Source organism: Chiloscyllium plagiosum, unplaced genomic scaffold (assembly GCF_037043375.1).
Source record: "Chiloscyllium plagiosum isolate Xiang-an unplaced genomic scaffold, Cpla_swu_hap1 HiC_scaffold_37, whole genome shotgun sequence".
Taxonomy (NCBI): Eukaryota; Metazoa; Chordata; class Chondrichthyes; order Orectolobiformes; family Hemiscylliidae; genus Chiloscyllium; species Chiloscyllium plagiosum.
The window spans coordinates 52,320,500-52,341,694 of NW_028270175.1; the positions used below are offsets into that span (position 1 = coordinate 52,320,500).

At 43.8% G+C, this 21,195-nt stretch overlaps 1 pseudogene; it reads left to right on the forward strand.

Moving 5' to 3' along the window:
• Positions 1 to 231: 231 nt before the first annotated feature.
• LOC148139816 (uncharacterized) lies at positions 232 to 17,454 on the forward strand (annotated as a pseudogene).
• The last annotated feature ends 3,741 nt before the right edge of the window (positions 17,455 to 21,195 follow it).

Here is a 21,195-nt window from a genome sequence, read left to right on the forward strand (position 1 = left end):
TTCAGCAAAATAGCACCTAAAGATGGCACAGTGTAGAATGAAGCAGGTGGCAGATAAAAATCTGGGACTCAGAAGTTTTCCCACGGGGATAACTTGTCAGTACTGTTACCAATCATAGGTGATCCCTTCAAAGTTAGGTTTATTGGTCCCTGTCAAAAAGTTGAGTCAGTTGAACTATTTAGCAAAGATGCCAGATAGAAAATAAAAATGTATTGGGTATGTAATATGAACATGTTTAAAACGGATTACACAACAAAGAATGAACTGAAGGAACAGGTGTTCGTCGCTGCCCAGCAGAGTGAGGAATCAAATTCAGATGCGTTGGATGTTGATGTACCTCCAAACAGATTCTAAAATGAAGAAGTCCCTGAGGAGTGGGATAGATTAGAAAGCTGCCTGTCTCAGGAGCAGAGAAAAGTGTTGAAAGTTTTTTTTTGTTACGACAGTGTCAGGGCACATGCAAGAATCACATGAGGAGGACGAAAGCAATTAGACATGTGGTATATGTAGGGAATTCTGCTGCGATAAAGCAGCATCCCTCTCGACTTAATCGTCTCAAAGCCTGACAGGACAAGATGCAGGTGAACACCATTAACGAAAACATCATTGAACTAAGCCAGAGCGCATGGAGTTCGCTGATTGTCTTCGTTACAAAACCGGATGATTTGTGTTGGATTCCATGCGGATTATGGAATGGTCAACGCCGTTACAAAATCGAACTCATATCCAATTCCTAGATTGGACGACTGCATCCAGAATGTCGGACAAGCCAGATAGATCACCAAGTCGGACATAATGCGTGGCTACTGGCAGGTACCATTCTCAAAGTTGGTGAACAAATTTCTGCGTTTGTAACTCCACATAGGCTATATCAGTTTAAAGTGATGCACTTTGGAATGAAGAACAAGCCCGCCACAACCAAAGGCACTTGTACAGAGTTGTGGCCGGGCTGACAAATTGTGCAATCTATTTGGACGATGTAGTTATCCTTAGCAATTCAAGGAATGATCACAAGGGACTGTTGGCAGAGCTCTTTGAACTACCACAAAAAACAAAACGGGTGACAAAAATAAATAAAACAGAATTCAGGAAAGTAGAGGTGATGTTCTTGGGATGTGACATCGGTCATGGCAGGTTGATCACCCTCCAGAAAGTAAAGACGAAGGCCTTTGAGGAATTTCCATGATCAAACTCGAAGAAAGAGTTTCTTCAATTCTTTAAACTCAGCGGACTCTATCACAAGTCTGTTCCAAACTATACTAGTGTAGTGACATCGTTAACCGATTTGCTGAAGAAGAACACTATGTTTCGGTGGACAGTAACATGCCACGAAACAATCGACGATTTGAAGTCGATATTAACCACCAAACTAGTATTACATCCACCAAACGTCTCAAAAACTTTTAAAGTCGCCATCGATGGTCGTGACGTTTGAGTTGGAGCTGTACTCCAACAGGAAAAATGAGCATGGGATTGAACCGCCAGTTGGTAACTTTTCAAAGAAAATCAACATCTACCAGAGGAAATGCTCCACAATCGAAAAAAAACTATTGAGTTTGGTACTGGCCTTACACATTTAATGTATATGCCACGAACAATGGGTCGGAGATGGTTATGTACACTGACCACAATCCTCTAGAACGTTGTATATATGTAATAATATGAGACTATTTCGTTGGCTTCTTATGGTAGAGACTTTCAATTTAAAAATCGTACATGTTGTGGGTCAGTAGAATGTATTCACGGACACGTTATCGCAGATTCAACTGATGGCGTTCAGATGAGAATTGTCTTTATTTAATGTTTTATGTGTATATATTGGAAAAAGCTAAGTCGAAATTATATGAAATTTATTGGTATGTTAGGGTAAAGTATTTAAAACTTAAAATGAAAACATATCTTCATTATGATGGTTTGTGTTTTCCTGTAAAGGCGAGGTGTTTTAAACATATTGGTGCAAGTTTAAAAGAGTTAAAAGCAGCAGAACAACCAGACACAGCAACAAGTGTTCTCAATAAGACAACGACGTAATATTGGGTCAAACAATTCAATTAGTACATTACCTGGAGTCATAAACAGTTCATGTTTGGCCACTCAGTTCAAATTTTAATCAGAATAAAATATACATTTCAATTCAAATTTTAATTGCGTCTCTTGAAAGTCTTTAAAAAAATGACCCAATCAGATGCTCTGGGGTATGAGACGGGGGATATTGAACAATTAAAAGGAGGACTGCCAAGTTCTTGCAGGTAACAATCTTCTTGAAAAAAATATATCTCAAAAAAAAACTTTTCGCTCTGTGACCTGTGACACAGAATGTCCTAACAAGGAAAAAGAAGACACAGGAAGATCCGAAGACAAGAACCTACAGCTGCCTGGTTTTAATAAAAGAAGTGTTATTTTGTAAACCTTAATTGGGAGTTTTATCTGAATAGTATTATCGAATGAAACGTCAAAATGGGTAATAGAAATACATTGTCAATCGTAGTTTGTTAATTAATCTCTCTTTTACTTCAGAAATGAAGTTCTTAATAGTATTATCGAATGAAACGTCAAAATGGGTAATTATCTGAACAGTATTATCGAATGAAACGTCAAAATGGGTAATAGGAATACATTGTCAATCGTAGTTTGTTAATTAATCTCTCTTTTACTTCAGAAATGAAGTTCTTAATATTCACTTTGTGTAGTTCTTGGCCAATCGAATTGTTGCAGACTCCTGTACGGCATAAATCGTTTCTGTGTTGCTGTTTTTATAGCAAGCAGGTGGGTTCACGCTGTGTCGTAACGAGTCTAAACAACTTTGGCGATGCAAGTGCGCAGTTCGTTGAGTGCACTGGAGATTTGCACCATTCGTGACCTGGATGAGGTGATTCTCCCCGCCGCGATCTGAATCTCCAAAAGCAGAGCATATCGTGAAGTTCGCCCGCTTTCGTAGTTGACAGGATTCGAACCTGCGTGGGAATACCCAATGGATTTCAAGTCCAAGGTCTTAACCACTCGGCCACAACGACAGATGGTCGCGTAGGGTTCTCATTTGCAGGTCTCTCTTTCTAGGGAGCTTAGCAGGAGTGAATCATTTTTTGTTTTATTTGAAATCAAAATCCACAGCTTTCAAATCGATGAAATGTCGGGACAAAGTGGGTCTGGGTGTTCCACCCCGATAGCTGGAATCGATATTCAACTTAAAAGAAGGCGGAAATTGCAGGAAAATACTCAGCAGGTCGAGCAGGATCTAGGCTGGGAAAAGGCGATTCTACTCTTCAGAACGTTATCAGAACTCCGTTTTCTCCCAGTAGTACTGGCAAACCTGTTGACATTCCCCAGAATTTTCTATTTTTGTTTCAGATCCCCAACATCCACAGTCCGTTACATTAGCCATTAAAATAATACAGAAATCCCTTTGTGGTTCTGGATAAGATTCCTGTTAGGGAACATTTTCCTAATCACATTAAAAACCCGGAGCTATGCAGGAAAGAGAACCAATGAAGTAGGAGCAGTGAGAGATCCGACCCTGGGACGTCCCAAATCACAAACTGTTCGGTTAATGGATGAACGTGTTGACCAATTACGCAACAGAGACGGGTGAACTGACTCGTTGCACGATCCATAAAACAGTCTTTTCACGAATTCAAACTTCAAACTTCCCCTCCCGAAGTCATTGTTGTCCTCTATCAGTTTTACTATTCCAAAATAAATCCTGGGACATTCACTGTAGTGAAATGGAAACAATCCTGTACCCTCTGCAAACATATCCATGTCACAGAAACCAACTTTTCTACAACAGGAGTTCTGCATTCTTGGAGGCTTTTTCGTAAATTGTTTGTACACGAGTTTTCTCGGGGTCCTGTCGCCGTGGCGAGGTTTGAATTCCTGACGCGCAGGAATGAAAATCCTTTCAATGTTTCAGATTGGTTCATGTCCAGAGAACAACAGAGTCAACTTCCCGGCCTCTGAAAGACTGGCTCTGTTAAGTTGGACAATCTACCCTTCGTTCTCATCTGATTCCGCTTCCCAAAGAGATTCTAAAGTATTCCAAAGCTGGAGACATGAGTTTACTGTTATTTTTCCTTGTTTTTTTTAACCAGCCAACTGACGCTATTTTCCTAAAACCTCTTCGCAATCCTCTGCCTTGCATTGTGTCCAGCGATGAGCAAACCCCTTTTGTCGAGAAATTACTGAGGTTGGGATTCTTCTCTTTGAAACAAAGAAGGTTAACTGGAGATTTTCATGGTCTGTTTATACTGATGGGTGACGGCGCAGAGCGGATGGGTGGGTTGATGTTCTGGAAGAAATGTTGCCAACGATCAGGGTCAGTTTCCAGAGGACTGGGACTAAAGATATGTCATGAAAAACGACATTTGCGTAGAGTGTATAGAACCTAATCTCAGGGGAACCGTTAATCATTTAAGACACAGACGAGGAGGATATTCTGTCTTGCATAGAGTAGCAAATCTGCAGAATTCTTTACAATGGAGGGTTGTCAAAGCTGAGCATAATCAAGGTTGAGATGGCGAGACAATTAGTCACTTTGGGAATCAAGAAGAATGGGGATAAGGCGGAAAAGTGCAGTTAAGAATGAACCAAATCAGACATGACCTCAGTAAAAGGTGGAGCTGACCTGATGGGACGAATGGCTTCCATCTGTTCCAATATCTTATGTGTCATTTGGAAACTGCGAGAGACCATTGTGAAGAAAGAGATTGCAGAACGTTGAGAAAAGATGTTTGGAGTCAAACTGAGTCAACGTCATTTGTTGAAAGGAAAAAACACACTTGACAACTTTGCCATAGTTCTTTGATCATATTACAAGCAGAGTTGATCAAATTTTGATAGGCATTCCATTAGGGACCATATCTAAAGCCATTGCACAAGGTAGGAGTTCACGGTGTTGTGTAAAAAAAAAAGGCCTGGATTGTCCGTTACTGATTCAATGGAAGACACAGAATCTGGTTTATTGCGTATTTTTCAAGTTGTAAAAATGTAATTAGTAAAGTGCTGGAATGCTCACTCATAGGACTTCAATGATTTATATCTGCATTAATGACTTGGTGGAATTGGCAGAGTGAAATGTGTCCAGATTTACTGACGATACACAATAGATGGGACGGCATGTTGCGATGAGGACAGCGGAATCTGGAAATGGATAGTGACAGGTTGAGTGGGTGGGCAAAACCTTTACAGGTGCAATTTCATGTCGGGCGTTTGAGGTCATGTACATGGTATGAAGAGTCAAAAGACTGACTGCCATTCAAAACAAGAGAAACTCCAAAAAAGTGCTGTACAGAAGAGTTTGGGTGCCCTTGTGCATGAAACAAACAAAGGTGAGTGACAGACTGATGTTTTTTCTGCTAAAAAGAATGTCCTCTCCTAATGCTCACAATGAAAGAGATGATATCCCAGGGAATGACTGCACTGAAGGAGCCCTGCAAATTAATCGAAAACCAAGATATGTCTCGTGCTGTTCTAGGGACATAGCTGATGTATTGTTTACAAATCTCTAAACTTTATTGAAAATGGAGTCAGGAAAGGGAGAGAGGAAGTTAAGGACACCCATGATTATTAGATGAAAGTGAGTATTGCGGATGCTGGAGATTAGATTCAATAATGTGGTGCTGGAAAAGCATAGCATGTCAGGCAGCATCTGAGGAGCAGGAAAATCACGTTTCATGCAAAAGCCTTTGATCAGGAATTTGGTTCGAAGCCTCGAGTGTGGAGAGATAAATATGAGAGGATGGGGCCGGGCTGAAGGTAGCTCGAAAGCAATAGGTGGACGGAGGAAGTTGTAAAGTTGATAGTTTGGAGGGGAGGGTGATGCACATGGGTGGGAAGGAAATGGGACAGATGGGACAGGTCATAAGGACGGTGCTGAGCTGGAAGTTTTGAAGTGGGGTTAGGTGGGGGGAGGGGAAATGTGGAAACTGGTGAAATCCCAATTGATGCCATGGGGTTGGAGGTTCCTGACGTGGAGATTTGGCTTTAAACCAAAGAACAACAGAACAATACAGCGCAGCACAGGCCCTTTGGCTTTCGATGTTGTGCCGACCTGTGAACTAATCTAAGCTCATCCCCTTATATTATCCCATCATCATCCATGTGTGTATCCAAGGATTGTTTAAATCTCCATAATTTAGCTGAGTTAACGACATTGACAGGCAGGGAATTCCACACCCTTACTTCTCTCTGAGCAAAGAACCTGCCTCTCACATCCGGCTTAAATCTATTACCACTCAATTTGTAGTAATGACCACTCGCACAAGCTGACATCATCTTCCTAAGAAAAAGACTTCCACAGTCTACCCTATCTAATCCTCTTATCATCTTGTAACTCTCGGGAGTAAGTTTGATTCAAACCTACAGCTCAGCGAGCAGACCGATAACCGAAACCTCAACCTGAGCTCCAAACCTTCACAAACCTTGCAAAAATCTTGTAACCCTGTATCAAATCCGCTCTCAGACTTCTTCCTTCCAATGAGAACAGTCTCAAGTCTCTCAGATTTTCTTGATAAGACTTTTCCTCCAGAACAGGCAATATCTTGTTAAATCTCGTCTGCAACTTTTGCAATGCTTCCACATCCTTCCTGGAATGGGGCGATCAGGCAGTTCAAAATATTCCAAGTGGAGCCACACAAGTGTTTTGTATAGTTGCAGCATGACATTATGGCTCAGGAACTCAATACTCTACCAATGAAACCGAAAACAACGTATTCCTTTTGAGCAGCACGGTGGTTCAGTGGTTAGCACTGCTGCATCACAGCGCCAGAGACTCGGCTTTAATTACGACCTCAAGCGACTCTCTGTGTGGAGTTTGCACATTCTCCCCGTGTTTGCGTGGGTTTCCTCCGGGTGCTCCGGTTTCCTCCCACAATCCAAAAAATGTGCAGTTTACGTGAAAACGCCATGCTAAATTGCCTGTAGTGTCCGGTGTAGAGGAATGGGTCTGGGTGGGTCGCGCTTCAGCGGGTCGGTGTGGACCTGTTGGGCCGAAGGGCCTGTTTCCACACTGTAAGTAATCTAAAAAAAAATCAGCCTGGCTGGAAACTTTCAGGAAATTATGTACATGGACCCGAAGATCACTCTGCACATCCACATTACCAAGAATCTTTCCATCAACTCAGTATTCTGCCTTCCTGTTATTGTTCCCAAAGTGAATCACCTCACATTTAGCTGCATTGAACTTCATTTGCCACCTCTGAGACCAATTATGCAGTTTATCCAAGCTCCCCTTCAAGCTGCAACAATTTTCCACACTGTCCACTACTCCACCAACTTTCGTGTTATCTGCAAGCTTACTAACCCATCCTCCTACGCCTGCGTCTTAGTCATTTATGAAAATGACAAACAACAGTTTTCCCAAAACAAATCTTTGTGCCATACCATTCGTAACCGGATTCCAGGCTGAATATTTTTCATTAGCCACCACTTTCTGCCTTCTAACAGAAAGCCAGTTTCTAATCCAAACTGAGAAATCATCGTCAATACCATGCCTCTGCATTTTCTCCAACAACCGAACATGTGGAAGCTTATCAAACGCATTGCAGACGTCATGTACACCACGTCAAATGCCCTACCCTCATCCACATGCTTGGTCACCTTCTCGAAAAAATCACGAAACAATGTTGACCCTCTAAAATCAAATTGTTCTGGCTGAACGATTATACATCCTATCTCTCATAGTCCGTTCCATATTTTTTACTACAAGGAAGGTCAGGCTCACTGGTCTATGATTACTTGGGCAATCTGTATGACCCTTCTTCAACAAGGGAACAACTTTTGCTATCCTCCAATCTTCGAGTGCTTTTCCTGTAGACAATATCGAAATAAAGATCAAAGACAAAGGCTCTGCAATCTCCTCCCTGACTTCCCAGGAAATCCTTGGATAGACCCCATCCGACCCAGGGGACTAACTTATTTTCACACCTTCCAGAATTGTTAAGAAGTCCTCCTTATAAATTTCATTTCCATCCAGTTTAGTAGCCTGTATCTCAGATTCTCCTCGACAACGTTATCTTAAACCAATATGAATACGAACGGAAAGTATACATTTGGCGCCTTCCTATCTCCTCTGACTCCACACACAATTCATCACTACTATCTTTGACTTGTCCTAATGTTAATCTCATCATTCTTTGATTCCTCATATACACGTAGAAAGCCTGAGGGTTTTCTGAGACTCTATCCGCAAGCGACTTCTCATATCTTCTCCTGGTTCTTCTGGACTCTCTGTACAGGTTGTTCCCAACTAACTTGTAACTCTCAATCGCCAAACTGAACCTTCACGTCAAATCCTAACATATGAATTCTACTTTCTCTTGACATGAGCTTCAAGTACTTTTGGAAACTCGGTTGCTTCGCTCTACAACTTGCTTCATAACTGATAGGTACATACTCATCAAGTACATGCAATATCAGTTCCTTGAATTAGCTCCACATTTCAATTGCACTCATTCCGACCGTTTCCTTCCACATCTAGTGCAAACAAAATCTTGCCAAATTTCTTCCTAATTGCTTTTCCGTCAGATATAACTCTTTCCCTGCAGTATATAATTAGCCCTTTCTATTGCTTAAGTAAACATACCGAACTGTGTTCACGATCAACAAATTGCTCACCTACCTCCACATCTAACACCGGGCCAATCCATTACCCAGTACCAAATCCCATGTGGCCTGTGACTGTTAATAAGAGGCAGTCTGGCCGCTGGTTATGGACCTGTGTTGAGGATGAGTCAGGAATTAATCAAAGTTGTTAGGGACAAATCGTTTTTTCTGCTCACTTCCCTCTCTTTCCCTCACTCGCAGGAGACTGCTATTATCATTTGGCGCAGTTATTCACAGATGATATCTTTGGTTGCTTCAAAACTTCTGAACACTGTGCAAGTGAGTAAAATTGTGCACCAGGACCAGGCTCCAATGAGAGAACCAAGAAAGCATGCATTGTCAGAGGGCCAGAACTGTCGGAACGGCGCTTTCTCTTTCCAATGCAAAAGGTTAGGGCTGAAAGGGCGGGCGCTTTTGGAGGTTCTGTGCTGTGGGAGTTGACGCTGCCAGAGCATCAGTACTGAGGATGCAGAAACTCTCAGATGGTTAGTGCTGAAGGAGCGGTTACTGTAATAGGCTGAGGGAGTGGGCACAGTTATATGGTTAGTGTTGAGGGAGCAGGCACTGTTGGAGGGTCAGTACTGAGCGAGAGGCTACTGTCACAGGGTCAGTGCTGAGTAATGCCATCGTCGTCCGTTCAGTTTTGGAAGAGTGCTGAGGGATTATATTTAATTTATTTCATGCCGATTTTTCCAGAAACAAATCAAATGGCAGCTGGATATGCAAACTGTCCATCAAAACATTCAATGGCAAATTGTTGTGGTTCTGTTCGCCGAGCTGGGAATTTGTGTTGCAGACGAATTCGTGATGCTTGTCATCTGCGTGTGTGACAACAGAACGAGGACATGCCGCAACCCAAAGGACGAGCCACACGAACATGCATCAAGAGCATTTCCGAACTGACAGCCAGACTACTGCGACTACTAGGACTCATAACAGCACACAAACCAACAGCCACTCTCAGACAACAACTCATCAGAACGAAGGACCCGATACCCAGCATGAGCAAAATCAATGTAGTGTACAAAGTCCCATGCAAGGACTGCACAAAACACTACACAGGACAAACAGGAAGACAGCTAACGATCCGCATCCATGAACACCAACTAGCCACGTAACGACAAGACCAGCTATCCTAAGTAGCCACACACGCAGATGACAAGCATCATGAATTCGACTGGGACAGCACTACTATTATAGGACAAGCCAAACAGAGAACAGCCAGGGAATTCCTAGAGGCATGGCACGCTTCCACAGGTTCACTCAATAAGCACATCGACCTGGACCCAATATACCGATCACTGCAACGGACAGCTGGAACTGACAACCGGAAGCGGCAGATTCAAACCACTACAAATGGCGGGGGAAAGATCATAGAAGCGCTTCACAGGAGGCTCCCAAGCACTGAGGATGTCACCTGGACAAGGGACGAAACGTCTGCAACGCAAATTCCCAGCTCAGCGAATAGAACCACAACAACGAGCACCCGAGCTACAAATCTTCTCACAAACTTTGAATTCAATGGCAAGTCCGAGCATAAATAAATTGTCTAAAACCTCTCTCATATTTGAGGACATCCTGCCTGTTTTTGTCACACATACGCTGCCTATCTGGTCACATACATCATCCCTGTTATGGTCTCACACAGCCTCCCCATGTTTTTCACATCATTCTCCCACTCTCCATCTTACACACCCTCCATATCTTTGTCACACACACTTTCACTGCATGGGACAAACTTGAAGTCTGCCAGTACTGGAGTAGACTTCAGTTTACCCACTCCCAGGGGTATAATTGTGTAAAAATAGTTAGAAGTTGGATCAATCCAATTTCCACTGACCCAGCCCCAATCCCACTTCCCTGTCTGAACTGGGGTAAGATCGCAGCGAGACATGATCGAGAGAGAGAGAGAGGGAGAGAGAGAGTCATAGAAATTGAATGCACAGAATCAGATCCTTCTCTCCAATTTGTCCACGCTGACAATATATCATTAACAACTCTCATCTAATCTGTCAGCATTTGGCCCATATCTCTCTCACCCCTTCCGACATATTTACCAATCCTGATGCATTATAAACTTTCTACTTGTACCAGCCTCTACCCCTCCCGATGGCAGCTCATTCCATACTTGCACCACTCTGTAGGAAAAAATGCTGTGTGTGTGGGAAAGGATACTCTCTGGCGTCCACGCTGCTGAGGCACCTGTGGCTTCACACCGGTGAGAAGTCTTTCATTCATTCCTCGTGTTGGACATGACTCAAACAATTATCCGAACTGCTGAGACATCTTGGCAGCCGCTCAGATGATAAATGTTTTAGTTACACTGACTATAGCTGTTAATTTTATCCAAAGATAAGTAAACATATTGGTGAGTGGAGAATATATAAAGAGACAGGAGGGACAGAGATGAAATGCTTCAATCCTTCATTAAATCTCTCCCATGTACAGATTGATTTCCGTTTCTTCCTTCACCATGATAACCTTGTTTAAATGTAGGAGGATAAATTAGAGACAGATGTATTTCCTTAACTTTCCAAAGTGGTAAAGTAATGCAGGACACACTCAGTTAATTTTCATCTGTGAACGGGTACTTTTGCAGGCTTAATAAATTAGATAAATCCATTTCCTCACTAACAGTGAACATCAAGTGTACACTGAAGATTATTGGATAGGGCATCGTTGAGGTCGGTGTCCAGTGAACTTCCTTAGGGATTGGTTAGGGGAGCTCTGCTCTTTGCGATGTTTATAAATGCGTTAGATGAGTAAGAAGAAAGGTGAGGTAGTAATTTTGCCGATGAAATGGAGGTTGGTGGAGTTGTCGATAGTGTATTCGGCTGTTGTGGATTGCAATGAAATATTGCGAGTTTGCAGAACTGGTCTGATATGTGGCAGATGGAGTTAAACCCGAAAAAGTGTGGAATCGTTCACTTTGAAAGTGTGAATATCAATGCAAAACACAGGGTTAACGGATTCCTGGCAGTGTGGAGGAGCAGAGGAATATTGGGTCATAATGGCTCTCTTTCGAGCAAGTGTCAGGCGTTGGTCTGTCCCAATAACTCTGCAAGTTAAAATCCACCAAGGAGCTTCCAGATTTACAAATAACATTATGAAATAGTTGTTCAAACAGACAATAAAAATGAAATAATTCGTTTCTGATGTACTTTACGAGAACCTTCGATTGTAGAATCCACCTAGGTGACAATTAAAGGCGAGAAAGTTGATATGCTTCCTTGGAGATATTTCGATTGTTTGCCAATAAATTATGTTTTAGGAAGCTACATTTGCTAATCTCGTCACGACCAATCAAAGCAGGACGACGGAGAGAGCTGTTGTTACTGACATTCATTTTAATAAATGCACCTGGAATTTGGACATACCACGATATTTAGCCTTCAGTAAATGTGCTGATATGATGTGTTATATGTGAAATAAAGAACGTGTGAATTCACAGTGAACTTGTACTGGAATGGGTCCTAAATACATGTTACTCTTTGATGAAAAGCCGGACATGAAACGATTTATGTGTCCCAGACAATCGCGCTGCATTTTCACATCATCGATACAGTGACACATTCTCCCAGAGGGAACTATCTTTAATCAATCAGAAGAGAGTTAATTCTCACGGGGAATGTGCAGGAATGGAGCGAGGATAATCAGGAAGGGTCTACACACTTAGATTGGTATGATTAATAACTGTTCACATTTCGAACACAACTGAATAAAAAGGATGGCAAATTTTACACCAATGTATAATCTGTTGCTTGAAACTCATGCATCTGTGCATGAGTATTTTATAAAGTCACGGCACTCCTCAGGAGAAGGACGGGTCGAGTCGATCTGACCGCAGCAGGTGAAGATGGGGATTCTTTACATCAACTGATCTTAAAGGTGTTCTTTTCTTTTTCTTGCACAGTAAATTCTTGTAGGAATCGAAAGTAACGTGGAGATTTATTTTGATGTGTGGGAAAGTGTAGCTAACTCCTGCTAATGCACAGTTGCTCGGTAATAACCCTGTGAATGAAGGTACAGAATCGAGATAACAGTGACATATTGAAAATGTCAGAATTAAAACAGAATATGAAATCAAGCATCTGCAATTAAGAATAAGGTCAGATCTCATGCTTGAGATTTGTGGGCGGACAGAGCGCGAAATACACAAATAAAATTAAGCTGACACTCAAAATACAGTTCAATTACGTAGTTTAAAGGGAAAACTGCAGATGCTGGAGATTAGTCAGGAGCGTGTTCCTCAAAAAGGACAGCAGCACAGGCATCTTCCGAGAAGCAGGAAAATCGAAGTTTCAGCAAAAGCCCTTCATTAGTGTTGAGGGTTTGAGCCTCTCGGGTGGAGAGATTAAATGGCAGGGGCCTGGGCCTGGGGGAAAGGCAACTGAGAGTGCAAAAGGGAGACCGAAGTGGGGGAAATGGTGATAAGTCAGAGGGGCGGATAATTGGGAAGTAGGATGGACAGGTAGGAAAAGCCATGAGCGCGGTGCTGAGATGGAAGTTTGGAACTGGGATTAGGTGGGGGGAGTGGATATGGGGAAACAGGTGAAATCCATATTGATGCCATGGGGCTGGTGGTTCCCGAGGCAGAAGATTAGGCGTGCTTTCTCCAAAGTCAGGTGATAAGGGAGTGGCAATGGAGGATGCCCAGGACCGGCATGTCCTCGGTGGATTGGGAGGGTAGTTGAAGTTTTTGGCCATGAGGCGTTTGGTGCAGGTGTCCTATAGCACTCTTCGAGTCAGCAACCTGTCATCGAAATGCCAAGGAGACTGCATCGGGAGCAATGAATGCAGTTACTGACATGTATGGAAATGGAGGTAAAAGTCTGATGATGTGGAAGGCTGCTTTGTGGCTTTGGACCCTGGTTGGCGGGATGTGTGGGCGCAGGTTTTGCAATTCCTGTGATGGCAAAGGAAGCGGCCAGGAGGAATGGGTGGATTGTTGGGGGAGGTGTCCTGACGAGAGGGTTGCAAACGGAATGGACTTTCTGTAAAGCGGGTAAGCGTGGGGAGAGTAATATATCTCTGGTTCCGTTTGTAGGTGGCATAGATGGCGAAGTCTGTACGTTATCTGCAGAGGTAGCTGGGGTGGAGGGTGATAACCATGGAATCTCTGCCAGTTTTGGGGTTGGAGGGTGTGTTTCGAGTGTGAAGGTACAGTAAATGGACGAGCTGCATAGGAGGGCTTCCTCAACCACGTAGTAGGGGAAATTGCGGACTTTGGAAAGGCGGCCATCTGGTGTGATCTGTGGTGAACTAGTCATACAGTCATAGAATCATATAGCTATCCAGCAAGGAAACTAGCCCTTAGGTCCAAGCCGTCCATGCCGTCCAGATATCCTAAGGCAATCTAGTTCCACCTGCCAGCAACCAGACCATAACCCTCCTAACCCTTCCTTTTCACACTTCAAAATGCATTTTACATGTTGCAATTATATCATCTTCCACCCCTTCCTCTGGCAGCTGATCCCATACACGTACAACCCCCTGCGTGAACAAGTTGCTTCTCAGATCTCTCTTATATCATGCACCTCTCACCCTAAATCTCTGCCCTCTAATTCTGGACTCTCACACGTCATGGTAAATACTTTGGTTATTTTTCCTATCCATGACCCTCCTAACCTTGTAAACCTCCATAAGGGCACCTCTCAGCCTCCAACGCTCGAGGGAAAACAGCCCCAGATCTCCCTGTAGCTCAAATCCTCCAACCCTGACAACATCCTTGTAAATCTTTCCTGGACCCTTTCAAGTTTCGCCACATCTTTTAGATAGGAAGGAGACCAGAATTGCACGCAATATTCCGAAAGGGGTTTAAGCAAGGTCCGGGACAGCCGCTAAATGGACGCAATTTTCTGAACAATAAAGCAAAGGATACCAAACGCATTATTCATTATCCAATCTACCAGCGTTTACACTTTCAAGGAGCTATGAACCTGCACTCCATGGTCTCCTTGTTCATCAACACTCCCTATGTCCTTACCATTAAGTGGAAAAGACCTGCTGAGTTTTGCTTTCCCAAAATCCAGCACCTCGCATTTACCTTAATTAATCTCCACTTGCCACTTTTCAGCCGATTGGCCCATCTGACAAAGATCCTGTTGTAATCTTGGTAACCTTCTTTGCTGTCCACTATACCTCCAATGTTGATGTCATCTGCAAACTTACTGATTATGCCTGTTATGCTCACATCCAAATCATTTATAAAAATGACGAAAAGTAGAGGGCCCAGCACCGATCCTTTTGGCACTCCACTGTCACAGGCCTCTCGTCTGAAAAGCAAGCCTAAAACACCACCCTCTGCCTTCTACTGTTTAGTCAGTTCTGTATTCAAATAGCTAGTTCCCCCTGTATTCGTTGAGATCTAACCTTTCTAATCAGTCTCCCATGGGAAACCTTGTCGAACGCCTGACTGAAGTCCATATAGATGCCCTCATGAATCCTCTTACTTACTGTAATGGAAAATTATCCATTTACTGTGAAATTAGAAAGAGAATGTTTTTCGAACATTTAATGCTGTGCTGAGATTTGTAAACAATACTTTGGTGAGGTTTGCAGCCAGCTTGCCTCTTTTTCAATTTTGTAAACATTCAACTCGACCTTGCGAACGTCGGACACAGTGAAAGCAGAAAAACTGTTACGTCCAAGACCAGGGGATGAAAAAATAACAACTTGAGTTTTCCCAGTCTTTGCCCTTGAGTGTGAGATAAGAAATAGTATAAGGCAAGTATCTGAACAATGCTCAGATAACCCTTACATTGAGGCATCGAGATGAAAGTACTGGGGTCAATTCTGCTGAATTTAAATAAATCTCCTTTCTTTGCCCTTGATAATAGTTGAGTCATGTCAATTTAATTTCCACGACAGTAAACTTGGGGGCTCGTCCCAGTACCAGGAGACTGAGTGGGATTCTGAAGATTCCTAGGAGGATTAGGCGCCAGCGCCATGAATGTGTTTACCTTCATATCGAGCACTGAATTGGCCCTTTTGTGTGAGAGGACCAGGAATCTGTCGATTGCCCAAGCGCCAGCGTTCGAATGGAATAGGTTCGCGGTAAGAGTCGTGACTTAAGTAATCCTCCATCAAGACACATTCTAAGAGAATAAATAAAGCAGGAACAGGGTTCAGTGAACTCTCACGTGGAATTGGAGCAAACTCCAAGGGAATATCCGTCTCGAGAGTGTTTCAGAGACAGCACATTTAAGGGTGGTTTTAGACATGGAGCCATCACTGGCTGAGTTGGACTCACCAATCGAGGACTAGATGTGTGGTTTCTTGGTTTACGAAATCCAAGGCATTGAGGCGGACTTGTCCAATGCGAGAGGGGACCTCTGGAGGTAAGAAAGCAAGTCAAAGGGAAAAGATAACGGTACTGCGTGAGGGAGAGAGAGAGCTGAACATTTTTCCAGTTACTCTAAAAATGGGCTCCGACAAGAGCAAACAAAAGGAGAGTCCACAAAGGAGTTGAAATGGCCAATCGAAAATACAACACGTGTTAAATAATGACGGTCCAGTGTCTGTAAAGCAGTTAGAATTGTGGATCAAGGAATATGGTTTACTGGAGGGAGGAAGTTTTAGTAAAAGACAGCTGGAAATATTGAGGTCAATGTTGGAGGAGAGAGAGAAGGAAAAAAGTAAGGGAAAACTAGAACTTGTGAATTGGAGTGCTTATAACATGAGGCTGATATCAGAGAAAGGAAATATCAAGTCGGTGATATATCAAATACACGTACAAACACCAGCACACATGCAGACGCGAGCATAATACAACCTAACGACGCTGTACAGTGTCTTAAATAAGTTTAATATTCTGACCTTGATGACTGCCCTCCGAGACCAACAGCACCCCTACGAGATCGGCCTGGCGAAGGCTCCACGTCAGCGGCCACCGCCTCATGGTCTGCTGAATCACCAGTCGCACGCCATACCTGCATCCAATTGAAGCAAGAAGCCCAAAAGAAGGACAACCATTCCAAGATGGAAAGGCATCCAGGGCCTGTTCGCGCTCACTCCCCGACGGATGATGAAACAGACAGTGAGAGTATTGGCGTATGATCATCTAACCAGGTAGTTCTGCAAGCCCCATTGTTCAAAGTAGCAGATCAAGAAGGGTATCCAGTGTTGGTCCACCGGCGATGGACCATGAAGGATCTGGAAATTACCTATGGGCAGATGACTGACTCACGCAAGGTTGGAGGTAAAAATTTCACCAAAGAAGTGACAAAGTTCTGTACTGAGTTTCATCCCACGTCAAATGAGATGAGACGTCTTCTGGGATGAAAACTCGGTGCCGATGTCACTGAAATCAAGTATAATTGGCCAGCCACAAACATCCATACCAGAGTCGCCAACACGCAAACGGAGCAGAACGGGGACTTTAGTGCTTTTGCTGCAGCGCTGGCACCCGCCTGTAGGGAGGCATTCCCAGTGCGAATGGACATGACCAAAATAGCAATGTGTCAACAACGGGAAGGTGAGACAGTGTCCCAGTAAATTACGCACCTCACTGAAGTCCATAATGCCCATAGTGGACTGACACCACTCGACGACGTAACGGCGGCAGAAATCACGCCATATGAGGCACGCCTGAGGAACAGCTTCATCAATGGAATGAAGGACGAAATAGCGAAAAAGATAGAAGACACATGTACTACCTGGGACACAGGAAAGCTGAATTTGATAGAACAACATGCGGTACATGCTGAAAAATTGCTTACACAAGAGAAGGATAAGCGGAAAATAAAAATGGAACAGCAAGCACCTAAACCTCAACTTAATATGATGCAAATTGTCACCCAGCCATTGGAGGGAGGTGCTGCAGGAAGAGAGAGAGGCAGAGGTGGAGGTCACTGAAGATGAAGCGGAAGTGGTCGTGGAAAAGGCGCGAGCAGAGGTCGATCTGGCGGGTCCTTTGTTTGCAGAATAATAGTCCACTGGGCGAGACAGTGCCCACACCGACAGCTTCAATCGGCTCGGGAGGCTGGACAGCAGAGTGACTGACAGGGAAAGGCTGAGGTGGAGGTGGGCAGCCCACAAGGTGCAGGCAAGTCCCTTTCTCTTATGCTTAGCAACGAGGACTCGCTTATACTAACCTCTTATAATCATCTTACGGGTACTGAGACATGTCCAACCTCTATGTTGAGCGGTGAGATTGCGAAAAGTAGACAGTCGGTTGAAAATCACAATGATGCATATAAGTCGATGTCGACCTCTATGTTATATGTGGAATGTACATCACTTATGTTTTTGGTAGATACAGGGGCAACTTACTCAATCCTTAAAGTTAGCCAGTTTAGTCAATCGAAGTAAATAAAGATGAGTGAAGGGTTCTTGAACACAATGGATGCATCAGGGGTCATGGTGCGGGAGAGATTTTCCACACCTCTATTGTGTGAAATTAGTACTGGGCAAACATTCCAAATCTCCTTGTTGTTTTCGGAATTCTGTCATTTAAATCCCTTGGGTCGGGATCACATAGAGAGACTGGGGTTGGACTTGCTCATTACTGCGACGAGCTTGCAGGTAATTCAACGGGAAGTTTTATCAGTACAGGCTGTGTAATATGTTCCACGAACCGTGATATATGTCTACGAGTGGCGATACGTTTAGTGAACGATTCACTCACCCTGGAAGCAAGCAACCATGTTAATCATATTAACACCGATTTTCTTGCTGGAGATTTGCTGCAATGCACAGCACACACACACCGTGATTGCTCTGACGAACGATATGAGAAGGATTAGTTCAGGAGATTGGTAAATTTAGAGCAGGTGTTATTATGCAAATTTTTTTGGAGTGATCACAGACGTGCAGTTAGTGTGAACGTTTCTCAAGTATCTATAACAGCAAGCAGACAATATCTTTTTGATCTTGAAGGCTCTGATCCTCACGTGTCACAGGCGAAGGTGTCTGGTGAGAGGTGGCAGAAGCCGAAGGGGATAGCGTGGCGTTTCACTGCGATAGCAGTCTCGTAGCCAAGAAAAAAAATCGTCTCGACTGAGTTGTGGGCAAAGGGCAAACATGATGTGGGGCTCATACTGGGCTGTGAACCCATAAGGATAAACCCGAAGTCTGAGTATCGTCCTTGTAGGGCACAAAACCCATGAAAACACGAGGACATAGAAGGAAATACTCCAGTCTTTGAATCCCTCTAAAGGCTGGAGTGATAATCTCCTGTCAAAACTCACCAGTGAGAACCCCCATTTTTCCTGTCAAAAAAGCATACATTCCCAGTGAACCGGAGGAATGGATGTTTGTTCAAGACCTGCAGGCAGTCAATAATGCTGTTGTCCCACGCGCCCCAAATATTCCCAACTACTATGCTATATTCGCTCAAATTCCAGCGGAGAGCAAATGGTTTTCTGTTGTGGATTTAGCAAATGCTTTCTTTCGCGATCCGGTGCATCCAGACAGTCAATTCTGGTTCGGTTTTTCATTCAAATGGAAATCATATATCTTCACGCGACTTTCTCAGGATTCATCTGAGTCCCCCACCATATATAACGTGGGTCTACGCAGGAGTCTAGAGAGTCTTTTTCTTATTCCAGGGTCCGCGCTTCTGCAGAATGTTGTGATTGCTTCATAGCGGCACCAACAAAGGAACAATGTGAGAAGGATTCCCTTGCGTTGCCCTGCCCTCTAGCAAAGAAAGGGCACAATGCCAGTCTCACAAAGCCATAATTTGTGGAACAACATATAAAGTTCTTAGGCCACTTATTATCTGAACAAGAGAAGACCATTGGTCAAGAAAGAGTTAAAGCAGTCCAGCAAATTCCAAACCCTCACACGAATAAATATTTACTATACTTTTGGTCATGTGCTTCGACTGTAGAATGTTTATCCCACATTACAGAACCCTTGAGGCGTTCCTCAGTGACATAGCCCATGGCAAAGGTTTTCAGAACCAGAGTCCATTGCAGTGGACCCCAGAGTCCGGGAGTGCTTTAGTTGAATTAAAAAAGGCGCTCCAAACAACACCTACATTGGGAATTCCGAATCCAAATAAGCTTTTTGTGCAAACAGTAGATGAGAAGAATGGTTGCGTGTCATCTGTGCTGTTACAGGATGATCGGGGAAAATTGAAGCCGGTAGCATATTTTTCAGCTGAACTGGACACCATAGCGTCAGCATTGCCTAAATATCTGCGAGCCATGGCCGCGGCTCAAAAGGCTGTTGTAGCATCCAAAGACATCGTCAGCACTGTTGAATAAACCCTTCTGGTCCCATATGCAGTATCCTTACTCCTTTCCGAGCAAATGACCGCACGCATGTCAGCAGCACGTTGGCTCAGATATAATACTGTGCTATTGGAGATGCCTCATATTATAGTAAAGGGATGTAAAGTCCTTAACCCGACTTGCCTTCTCCCCACAGAACGAGACGGAGATCCACATGCTGCAACTAATAAAATTTGCTGCCCGAGACCAGGTTTGCAGGATTCACCACTTCAGGATCCCGCTATGGAGATATTTTTGTGGAGGGGCCAGCATACAGTAGCAAGAAGACAGGGCAGAATTGTATTGGGTATGCTGTAGTGATTACCTACGAGATAATCAAAGCGGGATTACTCCCTTCTCATCTGTCGGTTCAAGCAGGGGAGCTGATTGCCATGACCAAGGAATGTAAATTTGATGAGAGAAAAACAGTGAATATTTACACCGACAGCAGATACATATTCGGGGTTGTACATGATTTTGGAACCCTGTGGAAACACAGGGGCTCCTTGACCTCCACTGGAAAGCCCATCACACACCGTGGCCAGATTGCTGACCTCCTGGAGGTGGTCCTATTGCCTAAATCAATCGCTGTGTGTAAATGTGAAGCCCACACAAAACATCACGATTTTATTTCCCAAGGCAATGCAAGAGCAGACTCAGCAGCAAGAACGGCAGCCCAGCAGCCGCCAAGTGAGCGGATTGACATGTGTATGACGAAAATGTTTACCCCAACAGCAGACGTACGGGAGTTACAGTCACAGGCCTCACAGGAAGAAAAGCGTGAGTGGACGAAACCAGGAGGCAGTGTCAGGGAAGGCGGATGGTGTATCCCCAAAGCTAAACCCTGTTTACCAACATCATTATTTCCATTCCATGCCAAGCTGACACACGGTAAGGACCATGTGTCAAAAGGGGGGATGTATGACATGTGTTTGACATGTGTATGACAAAACTTTTTACCCCAACAGCAGATGTACGGGAGTTACAGTCACAGGCCGCACAGAAAGAAAAGCGTGAGTGGACGAAACCAGGAGGCAGTGTCAGGGAAGGCGGATGGTGTATCCCCAAAGGTAAACCCTGTTTACCACCATCATTATTTCCATTCTATGCCAAGCTGACGCACGGTAAGGACCATGTGTCAAAAGGGGGGATGTATGACAGTATTTCGGCACACTGATACAGTCAGGGATTTACTCATTACTACCAGAAATATTGTGAAGGTTGTGCTATCTGTGCCACTAATAATGTGGAGAGGGGAATACAGATGAGTCAGGCAATACACACCCATAACCAATAAACCCTTTGAACACTTGCAGATGGACTTTATTGAACTAACGCTCAGCGAGGTGAAAAAGGTATTGTTGGTCATAGTTGATAT